The sequence below is a fragment of the Coturnix japonica genome, chromosome 10, assembly GCF_001577835.2.
Source record: "Coturnix japonica isolate 7356 chromosome 10, Coturnix japonica 2.1, whole genome shotgun sequence".
Classification (NCBI taxonomy): domain Eukaryota; kingdom Metazoa; phylum Chordata; class Aves; order Galliformes; family Phasianidae; genus Coturnix; species Coturnix japonica.
In genome coordinates this window covers 13854478-13873253 of record NC_029525.1, presented here as the reverse complement: position 1 = coordinate 13873253, position 18776 = coordinate 13854478, and the positions used below count along the sequence as shown (strand labels likewise).

The 18776-nt window shown below is 38.4% G+C and overlaps 1 long non-coding RNA gene across 1 annotated transcript in view; it reads left to right on the top strand.

The window, feature by feature from the left end:
* Positions 1 to 18776, top strand: part of LOC107318832 — a 41718-nt gene that overhangs the window by 8923 nt on the left and 14019 nt on the right. The window contains exons 3-6 of the long non-coding RNA XR_001557516.2: positions 1416 to 1553; positions 7691 to 7730; positions 8904 to 8958; positions 11930 to 12099. This is a non-coding gene — a long non-coding RNA (uncharacterized LOC107318832). The remainder of the gene's footprint in view (positions 1 to 1415; positions 1554 to 7690; positions 7731 to 8903; positions 8959 to 11929; positions 12100 to 18776) is intronic.

Below are 18776 nucleotides of genomic sequence, written 5' to 3'. Positions count from 1 at the left end.
ATTTATTTATTTATTTTCCTACCTAAGAAAAAAAATTAGACCATTCTGGGCAATTCTTCTTGTTGCATTATATTCCTACATCCATCTTTTCATTCCATCCCTTTTTCTTCCTCTTGTCATTCCCAACAAGCCACTAATTACCAAGATAACTCAAAAAAAAGTAAATAGGTAAACCAGACTCAGTAGGACAGTTAAATGCTCAGTGTCTCACATATCTCTATTTTTTCTCTTCCGGTCTTGTTTGAGTGTAAGTTCCTTTGGCAGGGACTGTTCTGTGTATGGACGTTTCACACCTAGTTTTCTCAGTTGTCTGTGTAGAAAGCACAAGGATAAATATGGCAAACAAATATTAGGTGACTGGATCGCAATGTGCTGCATGAGAATTGACTCGGTTTACTTTACCGTAATAAATTGTCAGGGCGTTTTTCCAGCGACATGTGCTGAAAGAAGAGCAAAAAAGCACTTAATATTTAGGTCATTGTGTTCTAATAGGTAAGGAGCAAGTTTTTGGGACTATTCCTTCAGCAGCTGTGTTACTAACTCACCGTGTAACCTTCAGCAAATCCCTTTATTGCATCCCTGTAAAATATTGGTAATGAATTTACGTTTTGTAAAGTGCTGGTAGATCCACAGATGAAAAGCACTATATAAGCTAAGTGTTATTAATGTGATTCACTCAGTGAAATGAAATCTCTGTTGAGAAAAATACCGTTCTGTAAAATTTATATTTAAAGTTACATACTTTACAGCACGAAGAGAATGAAGGTTGTGTCACTGTTTCCAACATATAAACTATATTTAGCAATTTATTCCTTGGCTTCTCTCTAAGTAAAAGAAAACAGCTTGATGCTTAAAAATAACATTTCGTAGGCTTGACGTCCATAATTTGGACTTGAATGTTTTTTAAACAATTATTTAAAAGAATGAAAAATCTCATTCTGCTCATGTAGAATAAATTTTAATTCTAGCAAGGGCCATATGTATGAAGATTAGCCATTTATCTTGGATAGTTATTTCAATTTCATATGAACATTGCTACAGAATAATGTTTCTGATGTCAACCATTTCTGTATTTTCTTTTAGTGCACAGCATGCCTTTTCTGTTGCACCCTGTGAAACAGTGGTGTAGTGTTTGAACACTGGGCAGTTCAGTTTTTTAGTGAAACTTCTCTAATTTTACTGCTGAGATGGGCTAAGCTGCAAAAGGTTATACAAACCACATAAAAGTTGGGAAGTATATTAGACTCTTAATAATCTTTTGATTTTATTAATTGATATTACCTGTAATATATTCAAGGAAATTGATTCAGTCATCTCAGTTTTAACCCAATATTCTTCTTTCCTTACTCACAATAGACAGCTCTATTATTCCAGTGCTTCTCTCATAATTCTTTTGCAAATGTTTTTCTGTATAGGAAGCTCCTGGTTCTCAGTCGTTTTGCCACGAATGAAGCCCAACATTTCTGAGTCAGTTACTCAGGAGTTATCACCGGAGCCTAGTGAAGAAAGGAAAAGCTTTTATGGAACTTTATCACAGGATATAACTAGTCAAGGTAAGAAGAATCTGGATTTTGTCTTAGGAGAAACATTCTGATTAAGAAAACCAATCAAACAACAAAAGAAATAGTCTGTTTAAGAACAAGATTTGTCAGCTACTGGTCGCCAATATTATTACCAGAGTCTCTAGAGTAATCTTAGCCATTAACTCTTATGTGGAGGTCAGACAAAACAGACCCCTTTTTCTAGTTTTGGCATCTGAATAGCAACTCTAAGCACATATCACTTGATCTTTACTTGAATTTCTTCCCATTACATATATCTTATTTTCTATAGAAATCTGCTTGGCCCACTACAATATTCAAAACTCCTTTGAGGAACTTGAAGAAAAGCTGGAACACACAGCTATTTTCTTCCCTTATTCTACCAGATCCAGATCCTGATGGATAGAATGCCCTAACTCATTGTGAATGTCTGGTCATTAGATATTTGCATCACAAAAAGTCTGGAAGCTATAGTTAACCTGGAAAAGCATAGCTCTGAACTGGAAACAGAGAGAACCTACAGCAAAATGTAAATGTGAACTCATCTTAGTGAAGAGGTGAAGCACTGTTTTGTAAAGAAAAGCACGCAGCAGCCCCTGGAGCCATGGCCCTGTTGATTAAGGCACTAGCTGAACTTTCTTTGTAGCAAGGTCTGTAGGTGCTTTTAATTTAAATATAATAAAAGGAAATTAGGCAGTTATCAAGACTATTTCTGTTTTCCAGCAACGAAAAGAAGAAGCAAGCCTTGTTATTTGAGCGTTTTCTTCTCACTCCACGTGGAGATATTTAATAAGTCTTGTGGCTGATTTTTCTTTTATGAAGTGGTCCTTATTTTCCAGATTTTACACTCAAAGAGATATACTTTGTTCAGTTCTTCTAGACCAATGCTAGACTGCTTCCTAGCCATAGATAGGGATTCTTTGAAATTGTTTTCAAAGCCCAGTGCTGACTGAAACTATTTTAGGTCTTGTCTTTGCTACCTTGGCCCTATCTGAAAGGAAGAAGTTTGCCCTTGAAAGAGAGCTAAACTGCTGTGATTCACCGACTTGGAAGAATTGCAGGATGCTGACTGCCTGAAGTGGTGCCTCCCACTGGACCAGTGCAAGTTTCCTTCCTTCTTGTCTGACCAAGCCATTAAGAAGTTAGTCAGTTCCCTGAAGGTTACTTCCAAGGAATCTCCAAAAAGGAAATATCCAGCCCTGGAAAGGTAATTTACCTAGACAGGATTTGAAATGCAAGGTACTCAGTTGAGGGAAGAAAGTCCTATATCCCATCTGGCTGCTACACAAGCTTTTTATCCCATGAGCTAACAACTGCAGACATTCCACTGGGAGATGTCCTATAAAATCTGAACTACTTGGAGATCCATATTTTGTCTCATGTGGCCTGTTCAAGTCAGAACTGTGGTGCATCGGTGTTCTCAGGGAAGCAGTTTTGGGTAGAGCACCATCCTCCTTTTGAGAATGGTTTGAATCTGTGCCTGTGTGTGATGTCTCCTGAACAGAAGCTATTTTTGACTTGGTCGAGGCACACGTGGGAGGAAATGCCAGCTATCTGCCTTCGGGGACTAGCTGTATCTTGCTTCCTTTGTTCTTAAGGAGCAGATCCCCAGCTGGTGTGAAATGGCATTTCAGAAGTGCTACTCCTGTGAGAAGCCAGTCCTAAAGCCTGCCACACTGATGGAGCCCACTGCTCAGAAACAAGTCTCTGGGCCAAAGTATCTTTTACTTTACCCAGAAACAGTGATGTTATTTGAAATCAAAGAGGCTTTTAGGCTGAGGAAAATGTGTTTAATACGTAATTTCTAGGGTCAGAAATAGAACTAGAGAATTGCTTTTACTTCCTTCTCCTTTTCTTAAATCCCAGTTTATTCTGGAGGAAAATGCAATAGAAAGTAACTTGTAAAGGGACAGAGTGACTGCATGCAAATTCTGGTCTGAATTTACCCCTTCAGCCTCTTTTGCAAATGAAGTTAGTGAATTAGCAAGATAGCTTTGGCCCATAGGATGACTGTAGGTTAAAATATGCTTTTTCTCATCACTTCTTTCTCACTCCAGTCACACAGTAACACAATAGCACATGTAAAAATGTTGAAGATATCTTCATAAAACCAACCCCTCAAAAATGAAGACCCCTTCAAAACACACATGCATACAAATCAAAAGAAAAAGCAACCGGCCCAAAAAAAAGTGTCTCCAAAGTATCACTATAATGAAAAGCCATGGCAATCATCTGAGCACCCATTCAATACTATCCAGATGCCTCTTTATTTCAAGTTTTGGGAACATTTACCTGCGTGTTTGATATACTGAGCTTAAAGCAAAATTATGCAACTGGAGTTTGTGAAAATTCCTTATCCCAATCTCTGTTATGAATTCAGAAAGTGAAGTTTCATAGATCAGATGTGCAAGTTGCTTCCTTTTCTTTCTTTCTTCCTTGCTTCTCTCAGTCACCATCCTTGTTTCCTGTCTAATGAAAGTGCTTCTCTTTCAGGACTTGATCTTCACTGTGCTCTGCTGTTACAATGTGGTTGTACAAGTGCTGGATATTCTTACTTTGAAAAAGAACATCCCTGATTTATGTATTTATTCTTTTTTATTGCTGTTATTGTAAATAGCCAAGCTTAATTCAGCTACACTATAATGCTTCATCAAGGGAAATCAAGGTTTCCAAATAATCTTCTATGCTCTCGGAAGTTTCTGGAATCTTCCACACACCACAATGTATTTATGTACTGCTGGGGAAACATAAGCCAAGTAGCATGTATGTTGAAATTCAAAACCTAGAACATATTTTTGTTCTGGTTCCAAGAACTTTTCCATGATGGTCAAGGAGAAATGGAACTGCAGTGAAGATTTATGAAGATTTGTCTACTCACCTGGGAGAAAGGAACACATTCTTGTTCTGGTCAATGATATTTGATCCTTTACACCATTCTTGTGACTCAGGGCTGTCTACAACATAATAGTTTAAAAGGACTGTTCCTTCCTCGGGTGCAGTTCTGATATGGATGCATAAATGCATCAGAATTTTGTTAAGTCTGAAACACGCTCTTTCTCACAATTTTTGATGTTAAAGATAGAGCTGTCTCTCGCAACACAACAGGCCTCAGACTTTCACAGCTCCAAGACATAGATGTCTGATTACTTAAGCCCTATTTGAAATTAAATTCCAGCCTCAGGGGCATTTTGATAATAAATTCATTTAGGGAAGAAGTTTCTTTCATAGACACAAACATCCTCTGCAGCCATACTGTGTGCCAGTATATCTGCACAGAAAATTTCAGGGTACTTTCCCCACATTTCTTCTTCCTGTATTCTGTTCTATAGTCTGCCTGCCTGATTCACCACTTCTTTTGGCAGGTAATACCTTCCCGCACTTGACTTAGCTTTATTGCACTTCCAAGTTTTCCTCAAGCTAAGCATGTCTACATCACTCCTTAAATCTGCCTTGGAGGATGCCAACACATCTGAGCCTCCTTTTCACCTCTTAATCTTAGTCTCTTTTTCATGGCAGTGCTGAGTGCTACCTGTAAAATCACCTTGATGACTTTGTTGCTTCTCCCCAGCATCTCTCTTACTTGGGGGATGCAGAGAGAGGAATTAGATAGCATAGGATAGTGAGACACACAGGGCTGACACTGGCTGAATCCGGGTTCTCACTCAGTGCCATGGGTGGGGAGAAAGGAGGGTTCAAGACAAATCATGGGTGAGTTTGGGCTGAGTCCTGATCCCAGGCTGATACTTGTCCTAAGTGGAAAAAAAGAGAATTTCAGAAGAAATAGTGGTTTTGCATTCCTTGCAGAGAAAGAGGGCAGGTAAATAGAATTTTAAAAATGAGGCTGAGAGAAGCAAGTCACATTCTGCTGGTGTTCATTCCCCCAGGAATCATTTCTGATCCTGTGGTTTTGTTTCTAACAAATTTAGATCATATTTTCCTGTTGCTGTATTTCAACCTTCATTCAATACCAGGCTACAGTGGCTTATAACAGTGATCAAAATGAATGTTGAATTCCCAAGGACTGTACTGAGGTTGCTGTACCCAACACTTATAAAAGCATTTTGAAGAGGGGACTAAGGATTATTATTCCCATTTTATGGATGCAGTGTAATGTTACTGCAGACTCAAGACGAAGGAATGTCTTGCACGTATTTCTTGTGCATAGGAAACCAAACACAGAGGTGGAAATCTAAAGATAAAGGATATTCCAGCAAATTTGTAGACTGCTTCCAGCAAAAAGATAAGCGCTCCATCTTCTGTGGTTTGCCTCCACTTGATTTCACAGATTAACCTCAGCCAGGAAAAGGCAGAGAACATTGATGAAGGACTTGCAGGAGTTTTCCTTGTAGCTAAATTCTGCTATCAACCGCTTCTCAGGAAATTTTGTTTACAGGGACTGGAGTTTAGCACTGCATTTGCATTCAATGATAATGATTTTCTTTTAGTCCAGCTGGGATAACTGCAAAGATAGTGGCCAACTGCAACTCTGTCAAAGGGAGGAGAGTGCAAAACAGATTGCACTTCTATGACAAGTGGAGCAGTGGGAAGGCAAAATGATCAAGAAAAATCCTCACTGTTAGAGCCATAACAAGGACTCTTGATTATGCAGGTTAAAATAACTTTGTGGCTGTGCTTTCTATCCACTTTTATTATCACTTCCAAGAGTGGCACTATTTTTTATTTTATTTTATTTTTAAAGCAGGTAAAGCTTTAAAAAAATACCCTGGATCTTTAGATAGAATTGAATGTTCTGTGACTTTAAATGAAAGCTCCACTGTTGTTGGGCAAATAAATTTAAACCACTTAACATGGCAGAGAAGGTCAGGCAAGCTTATTATAGTGATCATAGCGTTACAGCTATTGCGATTGACCGCTGCTCTTTGGAATCACCAATAATCAGAGGCCGCAAGCTGTGTTTGCAGAGAAAGGTCATCATTCATTTTTTTCGAAGCATTAATATCTTTTGTTTGTTTGGCTCAACATGAAACAGGAATCGATAGAGGTAATTCACAGAGCAATTAGCCCCTCATCTGTCAAACGGTGTCTGGGTGTATTTAACAAAAAGACCTTTGGAAAGGTTTAAAAAGGAGGAAAGTGCCTGTACAATCAACAATTTATATTTTCTACATGACACATTGTGTATGTATCTGTGAAGAGAAGGGACCTTGGGACTAAAAAAATATACATAAAACATGCTGTAAATCTGTACTCAGACTTTGAAAAGCCACAGCGAGACAAACTGTTAACTGACTTGGAAAAGTTTTCCATGCTGTTCATAGCAGAGATAAAAATTTTCTACCCGAGGCTCAGGGAACAAGTTAGACAGTTGTTCAAAAACTTGTTGGATTAATTACATGAAAGAGAATGAGGCTGCCTTTAAAACATACGAGGGCAGAGACAGAGGCGAAAGGTCCCTTGCAGCCCTGCTCTTACAGTTCAGGGTATTTCAAGTCTCTCTCTTTTTTTCTTTCTTTCTTTTATTTTTTATTAATTTCCCAGAGATTTTTCTTTACAGGGACACTTGGGAGAGTTAGGAAAATGGAGAAAAAGTGCAGAAATCAGAAGATAAGTTATTGCTCTGTTACACTTATGCAGTCTTTATATAAGCACTGGTGAACTCTCAAATTTGAGAGACTAAAGTGGTCTGGGAGGAAAAAGCTACAGTAGATCAAGGCCACTTTATTTCCAAATCTGAGTGTCTCCCAGGGGATTTAATACACTTAAAGAGCTGGCTGTGTAGTATCTGTGTTTGGTGGTAGAAGACTGGCAAGGAGCACACAGACTATTAAAAGAAGGGTGTATTTTAGAGGTATCATAAAAGGTTTGGAGGTCGTCCCAGAAGTTCAGATGCTTATTCCAGATAAAAATTTGGCTATCTCAGCCTCCAAAGAATAAGTAGCTGGACTTTATTAGATGAGTAACTGGAGGGTAAGTTTTCCTCAGTTTTTTGTCTCATTGCTGAAAGTCAATATAGCATCAGAGAGTTGGTAGAAGCTAAAACCTCCTCCAGAGTTCAGGAAAGTTAAAGTGGATTTTTAAAGTCTCACCAGAAAGTTAAGTATTTTTATTAATTGCTACCATCATATTCTTGCTGATTTTTCACCTTTCTGGAGCATTCATGTTTTTTTTCTTTATTTCTTTGTCTTCAGGACACAGAAAGTGCTGCGGAGGCCACCAACAGATGACAGGGTGAGTTTTGCTTAATTGAAGTCTTATGTTGAATCTTTGGTGCTGTAGGCCTATGAAAATGCTCACTGTAGTCAATACAATTCAGTATGTTTCCAGCACTAGGGTCTACATCAAGGTCTTCAGGTATGGAAGGAAGGTGTGTTAAGCCCTCTTTCCTAATATGTCAAATTCTCATCGTGTTCCTTAGAGCATCAATCATGTATCATTGTCAAAAGCACCAAAGAAACACGATGGAAAAGCAATAAAAAAAACCCTAGTTCTTAGGAACTGTTGATACTTCAAAGTTGCTTCTGGTTTCTATTTATTTTCCTTTATCTGAGTCCTACTTGTTTTCAACTAAAATTTCTGTGATTCTGTTTTAAGCCTTTTATTAACCAGAAATATTGGCTGAAATCGAGACTTACTTTATAGATGTTCATTTTAAATTGCAGTGAAATTGGGAGATTTTATTCAAGACATCAAAAAGCCCATCAATGATCAGTGAAGCTTTTGTCAGATATTGTGAGAAAAACATGAAAAATTCAAATGTTATTGTTCTAGCAAGAATGTGTTATTTCATTCCAATGAAAATGTAGACTAAAATATTCCATCTATCTTACCATTAGCAAGATCTTAGGTTTTTTAATCTTGAAAATTCAATGTATATAGTGAGCTTCAAAATCATAAGTGAATTGAATTTTGCTCTCTCGATCAATTTCCTAATAGTCTGATCACTGTGTCACATTTCTAGTACTGCAACATTATTTGACAATTGTTTTGAAAGTTTCTCTGCTTCTTTATTTTCCTCCTAGACTCTGTCATAAGTTTCCAACAGCAATTCTGGGCTTCTGCTGAGAACAGATAAAGTAAAAACCCCTCGTTTGTCTATACAGGCCTTTAAAATAACATTAGAAGCTAAACAGTCAATGAATTTTCACAAATATTTCACTAGTTCTTGACATATTTTATTTTATGGTGCTGCTCAGTTAATTTGAGAAACTTCATAAAAATACTTCCAAATTCAAGGGCAGTGAGTGGTCTGTGAGATTATGGCAGGTGGCCTTCAAAGTGCTGTTATCTTTGTGGTCAAACTTCTATTATCTTTGTGGTGTTTTTTCAATTAAAAGTTTGATTAAGTACGCTTGGTGGTTCATGACGAATTTGGAGTGCTGACACTGCTCTGTTTGCCCCCAGAGTGTGAGAACCTATGCTCTAGAAGAGGATTATGTTCCTTTTGCTTTTAATAATGGTGAGTTAAATTCTTGCTGTGTCTTCTGTGATTTTTCTCTGATTTTATGAATCTATTCTTAGATTTAGCAAGATGGATAGGCTGCCGGGGACTGTGTTACTCTGTTATTGTCACTGAGGTAGGATAGTCCATCAGCAAAACACCTCTTAAATATCAGTCCTGGCTACCATCCAGTGAAAACCAAGACATGCTATTGAACAACACTTAGGACCAAATCTTTCTTCCTCCTCTGCCACCACTAAGCAAATTCGTTAAAGGTCTTGGCCTGTATTTAAAATAACATGAGCTTAAAGAACTTGCTGGTGTTTCATCTTAGAAGACATTAAGTGTTAGAGGAAAGGCCAAAAAATTGTTGGCAGACTCTTCATCGAAGAAGTTCAAAGATAGTGTTGATACCTAAATGTCCAATCCATCCTTGCACATCTGTTTGCCAGGCAACTTGTCTAAAGAGCTGGGCAAGATTTTCAAAGAAGCAAATGGCAGTGAGATGCCTGACTACCATTTGTGCGTTTGAAAAATCTACCTCCTTGTCTGCAGTGACATTTCCCTGAAAATTTACCATCAGCGGTAAGAATAAATGATTTTGACAGTCACTCAACAACTGCAAGCAATTAGAACCATCTAGATCTGCATTGACTCTACATGCCACAGCATTTAAAACACCGTCAGTCAGTTTGTTAGCACACCCACTGGTGAGCACAATCTCTCTCTCTATCTGTGAAACATTTCCAGGTAAGGCAGTTATGAATAATTACTGCTCCAAACAAAGTTAAAAACGAGGTGGAGACCTTTGTGCCTCGCAAGATAAAGGGAAAACAGAGCACGGAAAGTCAGCAAAAACCAAAGAAGTTGAAGAGAGAAAGACAAAGCTTATTTAGTGGATTCGCAGTAGTATTTTTACACATTGCAACAAGCCAGAACTGGAAATGAATGAGTTTTAGATATGCTGTCATTCAAAAAAGAAACAAAGTAGTAATTGCTATTTGGCATCACGTTTTTGTTTATATTTATGACTGAGTTTCTTAAAAGCCCAACTTCCTATTCATGTGCAGGTTTCCTTAAATAGTTTTAAACAAAACAATTAAACTTTCATTCATGGATATAATCTAATAGGAAGAAATTCTTCTGTCACATTGTTTTATGCCCTTAATGAAGAAAATATCCAAATTAGCTTTATAAATGTGTTAGGAAAAGAAAACCCTATAGGACAGTTGCTCTCAAAAATGACTCACACTATGTCCCTGCATGGTAAAAAGAAAGAAAATCTTTTTTTTTATTCTTTTTTTTTTTTTTTTTTTTGCAACTTCAGCAGCTGCATTTTCTTAGCTGGGAGCAACATATCTTGGAAATTAGAAAAAGGATATTTATCTCTGTTTTACAAAGGCCCAGAGTACACCTGCTCTTTATCTCAAGGACCTGTCCAAGGGTAACTTCAAGACCAGTCTCGTTTTCCAGACTATTGGCAAATTTTCAAGTTTGACCTCAGGAAGAGTCAAGGGTATGTGCCCAGTTGCACCGAGCAAGTACAGCAGCTGGAAGTCAGTTTTCAGCCTTGTGCTGGACCATGGAATATCCTGAGCTTACAAGTGTTTCTTCAGTGACTCATAAAATAACAGAAGCTTAAGAAATTTGAATGGTCTGTCTTTGAGGGCCATAAATTTTAAAGGAAAGAGCAGACAAAGTATAGAGATAGTAAAGGAGTTTGGCACAGTAAACCTATAGCAGAGGCAGAAAGTGAACCAAATTCCGAGGCATGGAATGTTATGTTGCTTGACTGAAGAGTAAATAAAGTTATTCCACAAATCATTTTGGCTTTGAAATAGCATATTTTACTGAAGTGTTTCCAGTCACTAGGCCATGTCCTAAAATCTTGTATTCAAGTAAAGTGAATGATAGTATAGAATAAGCTCAATAGATATCGGATAGAGAGATGTACTTGTACCAAGTCTCAGGCCTGGAGTAGGAGAAAGCCACACTTGCTTTTTACTGGAGCTAGATTGGGTACTTCTGTACTGCCATTAGTGTGGAAATGCTTATGTAGATAACTTTCAGAGCCTCCATGAAGCTCTACAGAGGTTAGGCCAGTCATTTATCAAGATCCTGGCAAATAAGGATTTCTTATTGCTAAATTTTTGTGAGCCTCCATGTAACTAGTTATAGGCTGCAGCCAACTGCACAGTAGAGAGGGTATTTCAGAAAGAGTCTTCTCTATGGTTTGGATTTTCAAAAGGACCTAAACAAGGTGCACTTTTTTTTCAGAGACTTGAGAGTGCCTTTAAAAATCTTGCTCTTTGAGACATGGATTTCAGAAACTATTCAGACTGACTTGAAGTATAAAGTGCTTCTCATAGTAAATGCTGTATGGAGATTCTGCACACACTTCTTTCTCTTTTAATGAGTTGCCAGAATGTTCTCTCAAACTAAGATAGGACTCACTGGGTCTGGCTATCAGTTACCATCTCTAACTTACTGCAAAGATAGAATGTTTTGCTTTGATTTGTTTTAGGTGTTTTTTGTTTATTTGTTTGTTTGTTTTTGTTTTGTTTCTTCTTCTTCTTCTTCTTTTAATTATTATTATTTTTTAAAAATAAAGATCTGTTAGAAGAGCACTGTTAATTCACCTATGGGAAGATATAGGTTGGATGTTAGGAAATACTGCTTTTCCAAAAGAGTGGTCAGGTGCTGGAATGGGCTTCCCAGGGGGGTGGTGGAGTCACTGATCCCACAGGTGTTCAACATTTAGACACTGCATTGAAGGACATGGTTTAGTAAGAACTATTGGTAACAGGCAGATGGTTGGACTGGATGATCTTGTAGGCCTTTTCCAACCTTGGTGATTCTATGATTCTAAGACTTGTGCTTGAGAAACTGCCATTCTTCCATCACACTTCTCAAATTTATTACTGACCACTCATATATAGACCCTGTTAATGTTAGTTTAGTTAATGTCTTCTTGTATGGGTACTGTTAGGTCACGTCCTGAACCAGTGATTGAGCACCTGGTGAAGGGGTGTATCCAGCCCTGGGAGCGCAGGTGGAAGCAATCTACACCATTTAAGGGATGGCAGCCACAAGAGAAGCTTTTCCACTTGGAGAGAACCTCGTTTGGAGTGTTTGGTGAGCCCTGATCCCTGGAAAAAGGTAGGTGATTTCTTTTCTTTGTTACTAGATTGCTGCTGCTACTTGGGTGATTCAAAACTGGCTTAAGGAAACTGTATCTGCTGTCTCCTATTGTTGTGCTTCTCCTGTAGATTTGTTGGTTTTTAGAGCTCTGTTTTTGCTGAAGAATGGTGTGGAAGTCTGTTGTGTAAGCAGAACTTGTTTTCTCAGTTCCTCTGTTACAAAACTGTCATGGTATTTAACTTTTTAGTAGTTTTGTCTCTATCAAACTACCTTCCTCAGGCCCTCTCCCTCCCTTGCTGGTGTATTGTAGCTGCTTTGATGTTTGGTCTATCTACTTCTAGTTGGCTTCTTGCTACTTGGGTGATTCAAAACTGGCTTAAAGAAACTGTATCTGCTGCCTCCTGTTGTTGCACTTCTGTAGACTTGTTGGATTTTAGAGCTCTGCTTTTGCTGAAGAATGGTGTGGAAAACTGTTGTGGAAGCAGAACTTGTTTTCGCAGTTCCTCTGTTGCAAAACTGTCATGGAATTTTACTTTTTATTAGTTTTGTACTTCTCGGACTACTGTTTTTATGAATATGTGTTTATGACTGTTATGAAACATTCTCAAAGATGCCTTTTGATGCTCCTTCTTGTATGAGGTCTTGATACCTTCCTCAAGCCCCCTCCCTCCCTTGCATTGTAGCTGCTTTGATATTTGGTCTGTCTACTTCTAGTTGGCATCTTCTGCATTGTTACTGAACACAACTAAGTGAAAGCGTTCTTTGGGTGGAAGAGGAAATATAGTTGTAAGTAAAGTGAAAGCAAAATTAAGGACCTGCTAATAAAACTAGATTTTCTTGACGCTTTTAGTCAATGCAAAAATAATTGTGGGAATATAAAAGGTTTTTTATGGTCAATTATTCTTGTCTTCGTAAGTATCTATAATCATAACCGCCTCTGAATAGGTAATAATCCTCAATGGGGAGAAGAGAAACTTCCCTGCAGGATCATAAGGAAGGTAAAACATTATCACATGCATGCATAAAATATATTAATATTGAGATGGTGCTATTTCTAAGGTCAGATGGTCAGACATCTTTTCTTCCCCTGAATATATACCATTCCACCTTATTGGACTGCTCACATCCAATTGCTCTTTGGCAACTATATGTGCACCTAAATGTTTTGGATAATGAGTATTACAGTATTAGGTAAAAGCTTCCTACAAGTCTGAAGCAATATCAAAAAAAGTGTAGATTGTAGAACTGGAAGGTGAAGGTGACACTAGAAAGCTTTGAATGAGGTGTTATTTTGTATTTAGAAAGACAACTGAAAAAGTTAAGATGATAAGAAGTGGAAGATGCTGTTCCCTGATGTTTTCAGCAGCCCTTAAAGGTTTATGAATTATTTCTTGGAAAAAATGAGTTTCTCTTGGGTTCTGGATGCTGTTTATTATCTCAGGAGGGGACTAGGAGGAAAATTTGATAGAGAAGTTTGAGAAATTATGCTTATTTGAATGCAAAGTCTTCCCATCAGCAGTGTAGTGAGAATGCCCTGTGCACCTCAGATGTTGGCACGTTAGTCCTCTTCATAAGGCCTTTCACCAAGTGAGGAGTATAATGAACTTTTCTGGGTGAAAATCCTCCTGGAATCTGAATGGAGTGACATTGTTAGCCCACACATTGTGCCTGGGAAATCCAGATTACTCTTGGTAGTGAAAGGGGAAAGGGAAGCATGTACTGTAAATAGGGAGCTTGAACCCAGATTCTCTGGCTGCCACCCAGATGTCTCTCAGTACAAATGGGCTCATCTGATCTCTCCAGTCAATTTTATTCTGGAAAGTAGCCAGTGGGCCTAGTTCATGACCTAGTGATGTCATTATAATTCATTTTCGCTCACCACCAAGCCTTCTGAACTTTCCATTTTACAATGGGTCTTTTTAATAAAGAAGGCAGTCATGAATAGAATTCATAAGCACTCCTAATGATTTATAATCTTTTTCTTTTAATCTTTAAAATGGTCAATCCTGCCTTCTCTATCAAAACTGCTTAGGGAGGTTTATTCCTTCTGTCATAAAACACTATAGTTTTTATAGGTAAAATGAATACTATTGCCACCTACTTAAAAAGGGGAGCTCTTGTGAATATAAAAAAGTCCTCTTCTGATTCAACAGCAGGCGTTTACTGTAATAAAGCGGTGGTTACTTTATCAGAGGTTCTCTGGTTATGGCAAAGGTGTGGAGGCTTTTATTGGAATGATGGGAGAGCTTTCCATCATCACTGAGGTTTTGTGGCTTGCATGGCATGATGCAAGCATGCCGGAGGAGACCCAAACACCTGTGGCATGTATATCCCACAGCCTGTACCTGCACAAACAAGACATTGCTGAACTTGGCTCCAGCGCCCTCCCTAAGCCTTGCCTCATTGAACTTGTTTAACCCCTCCCAGCTAAAATAAACTTTCCTGAAATTACTTCACTTATCCTCGGCATGGATCTTTTCACCCCTGGGTTGTAGGAGCTGAGTGGATGATCAATGCATTTGCAGCCTGCACTGTAATTTAACTTGCTGTGTCTGACAGGAGATGTGGAATTGCTAAAGAGAGGCTTTACTTGTAATCTTCTTATCATCTTATCCTGGAGTGTTTGTGAAGGGGGAGGCCTTTCCAGCAGGGACTCAGAGTTGAGGGTTAATGCTGAGAAAGAGAAATTGCCCTGTAGTGCGGCTGACTCGGTGACCTGATAAAACATGCTCTGGACAGCTCATGAACTCTAGCCTCTAACTACACACTGCACTCGGGCTTCCTGCACTAACATCACTTGCTTTCCTTCCATAAGCTCATTAAGAAAAATCACTGGCTGTAAATATGATGAGGAAGGGGGGGGGGGGGGGGAGGCAAATCTTTTTTCTTGATTTTTTTTTTTTTTTTTCCCTCCTTTTCATCTCTGATGCTATTTCAGTTCTTCTCATCTGAGCAATAATTAGCGCACGTCTTGTGTGATTAATGAAAATGAAATTAACTGCTTAGCAAAATACTAAGAGCTAGAAGAAGGCATGGGAGAAAAGGTGCAGGAAGTCAGGTACAGTAGATCCTAGAAAGGGGACCCAAGTTAAGTAATTGAGGGAATGGAGAGAACACAAGGGCTGAAGGTGAGAGGCAGGAATTCAGAGGTGTTGAGGGTGATGAAAGTGAAAAGATGCATTGGGAACCTGGGTGTCTGGATGTGAAAAAAGAATTGCTGACTTCTAACTGGAGCTGTACAATACATTTGTTGTACATCCTCACAAAATTGCTTTCCTTGAGGAGTAAGCAGAAGGAAGGGAATGGTCCTGCCAAGCTCCTGGTGCCATCTGTGGAAACCCTTCAATTTCCTTTACTAAGAGCTGGATAAAGCTTTAGGAGAAAGGAAGTGGCCAGTAGGAGAAACTGCAGAGACAGCCAGTAAAGTGGAGAGAGAAGTGGGATTTTAGGACTAATCAAGAAGCTAATGGTAAGCGGTGACAAGCTCTGAAAACCAGTTTTTGTAGTATAACATCCTGTAGACATAAGTGAGATGTCTTAAAGCTTTCACATGCAGTCGTACTGTAAAGTTGATAATCCTACAGAAGCGCATGGAATTAATTAAAACTCCTTTAAAGGGCTATTAAGGGAAATTCCAAGTTCTTTACTGTCTGAGTGCTGTTTCACACAGTTGTTATTGATTAGATTTGAGTTGTAAAGTGGTTTGTAAGAATTAGGGAAGGGCGAATGGTTTAGAAATAGACACGGTGGGTGTTCAGACTGGAGCAGAGCAAACTTAAATAGGTTATGGTTACTGTATTGTTATATATTTCTCTCCTTTGAAAGGGGAAGAGGGAAGGAAAAACAACTCCATTGAGTGAACCTCAGAAATCTTCCAAAAAAGTTCTTTCCCTTATCTGAGATTTTTTTTTTGGTAGGCTGTCAGATCTGAAGTCTGCAAAGCTTTGACTGTGAGCTTCATGCAATGCATGTGGCCCATCAAACCCTAGGTGCCTGTGATAGGAAATGTACTCCTAGGTGAGTCTGCTTCTGATCCTAGACTTAGTGGAGTTTTATTAGTACCAGATTTGATAGAGAAGTTGCTTACAATCCTCAGTGTGATGAGCTCTTCGTGAAGGGGTTGTTAGCTGTTAGTGAATGGAATCTGTGTACAGGGTAACTACATAGCTAAGTTTACTGTATATATAAATACAAGTAAAAGTCTAGTGAGCACAAGACTTTCAAAACTTAGTGCCACCAAGCTGCCTTCTGCATTCTTAGCCATTCTTATTCTCTTCCTTATGCTTGTGACTTCAAGCTGAGCTGCTGAAATGCCTTTTATAAGTCCAAAGAAACTAGTGTAACAAGTGTCATATGTTGAATCACGTCTCCTTTACTAACCTAAGTAAACTTTTGTGGTATATGCTTGTTTCCTCTCTTTTGAACATATATGTTACACAATACGTCTGTGCAGGGAGCGCTTAGACTGAGTACAGTTCACAGATACTGGAGACAACTTCTATGTACAATAATAAAATTAATGGATACATCATTTTTAAACTGATTTAACAGTTTATTCCTCCATTTCCTTATAAGAAAATTGTTCCAAGAACATCTCATTTCTAATGATTAGAAACTTTACTCTAATTTCAAGCCTAAGGGTTCACAAAGTTAGACTAAAATATTTTTTCTTGTCAGTGTAATGCCTAAAGTTTTTTGCTTTCATTTCAGCTTCTTCCTGATGTTTTAGTAGAGCAATTATACATTTTCTCAGGCAGGATTTTGCTAGATGAAGCCATGCCCACTTGTAAGACTGTTTATCCAGCAGGATTTCAAATACATAGGATACATGGGGACAACTTTTTCTTAAGATACATCCAAAGTTGTTTACGGTGTAAGTGTGAAGTCTTGGGGAATCAGCCTTCCTTCTTTCTAATCCAGCAAAATACAGAGTAGACACACAGGTGGTCTTATGAGACTACACTTTGTGCCCAAGCTTGGGTGCAACCCAATGCTGAACTTACCCTTGGATTCTGGCAGAACAAGTCATACACGAATGCAGGATTTAGGGCAGAGGAATGCAGGAGCTGACCTGTTTATGACTTCAAGGAAGAAGTAAATTTGAAGTAGTGGGAAAAATTGCAATCTGTCAGTCTGATTACCAACCCACACTTCTCTATGCATTTCAGCCATCACTACCAGCAGCAATCCATCTTGTATCGTGACCCTAACCTTGTTATCTTTCAAGGTTTTGAGACTTGGGGTGCTTGGAGAACTTTCTGGGTTTCCGTGACAAGAGCTGTTTTATTTTTTTCTTCCCCCCTCATCCATCATATTTCACAGAAGATCCTTAAATACATCTAGAGTTTGCAAAGCTACCAGTTTTTTTTTTTTGCTTTACAAGTATTTATGTTGCAAACAAAAAAACCTGATGCTAAAATCTCACCATTCCTTTTGGCGAAAACTGAAATAATTGCTTAGTGGAAGAAACTGTGAATTTTCACAGTTTTATTCTGGGACTGAATTTTGGCCATTTTTGCAGTGTGTTTTTTTTATATGTGTGCCTGCTTTCAGGCCTGGAGGAAACGCACCTCTTATTTAACTGGAAGTCATGAAAAACTTTGGCAAAATGACCTAAAGCACTTTGGTTTTCATAAATCTGATTGTTTTGCTGCCGGGGATTGAAAAGCACAAAACCTGAATTAGAACTATGGTCTACAGACTGTAGGTGTTGGGGTTGTTGAGTTGCCCCAGATGACCAAGCAGTTCTAGCTTCCCCATAAGTCTTCTATTTTTTTTTTTTTTAAATCAACTTTCTGGTTGGACTGTATCTTAAAGATGAGTTTAAAAAAAAAAACCAACAAAAAACAACCAAAGTCACCTTAATTTCCACAGAAATTTCAAGTTCTCCTCAATTAAGAAAAAATCAGGAACTCCTTCCATTCAGGAGATAGGCCTGGTAGCGTTTTCAGAGCACAGTAGTATTCCTAAGACAAAATCACCCAAAGAAGGGACCACAAAATTAATCTAAGCTGGTGCATTAGATAGCACTTGCTTGACATTTGCTGCTCCTTTCAGGCCTAATAGAGAGATTTTTACCTGTATTTGCCTATTCAACATATCAACCCCTCAGCTGATTTTGGAAATTATTTCTGATTTATGTCTCTCATTCTGGCGAGTGTCACCTCAACCTGTCAATTATACTTCAAAGCAAATGCTAAGTGAATGCTGGCTGGGTAAAATTAATAAACGAAACCTTTACTTTAAAAAAAAAAAAAAAGCATGAAGACACAGACTTATGAAAGGAATAATTCAGCTAAGCTTTAACTCAATTCCTGCTGATGATATTTTATGGAGAAGATGCTAGAAAAAAAAAGAAGACAATACAAAGGGTAAGGACTCTGAGGCCAACATAGTTTCTTAGCATCTCCCCCTGTAAAGCTTCTCAAGATTCCTACTGCTCCTTATCTTTTCTTGGCACTACATAGTCACCTTGAAATGCAGAAAACCTTTTCTTTGCCCTATGACTTATGCAAGACACTCAGTGCACAGCAGAGAGCTGGTATGAGTTTTCATGGTGCACTTCACTTTCACCCCACTGAAATACTACCTGCTTCATGCAGGATCTTCTTTGTGTCTGGTTGTGTTGGGAAGATGATAATAATTTGTAGGGAGATGTAAGGATCAGTGTATGATGCATCAGGAAATTCTGTGGC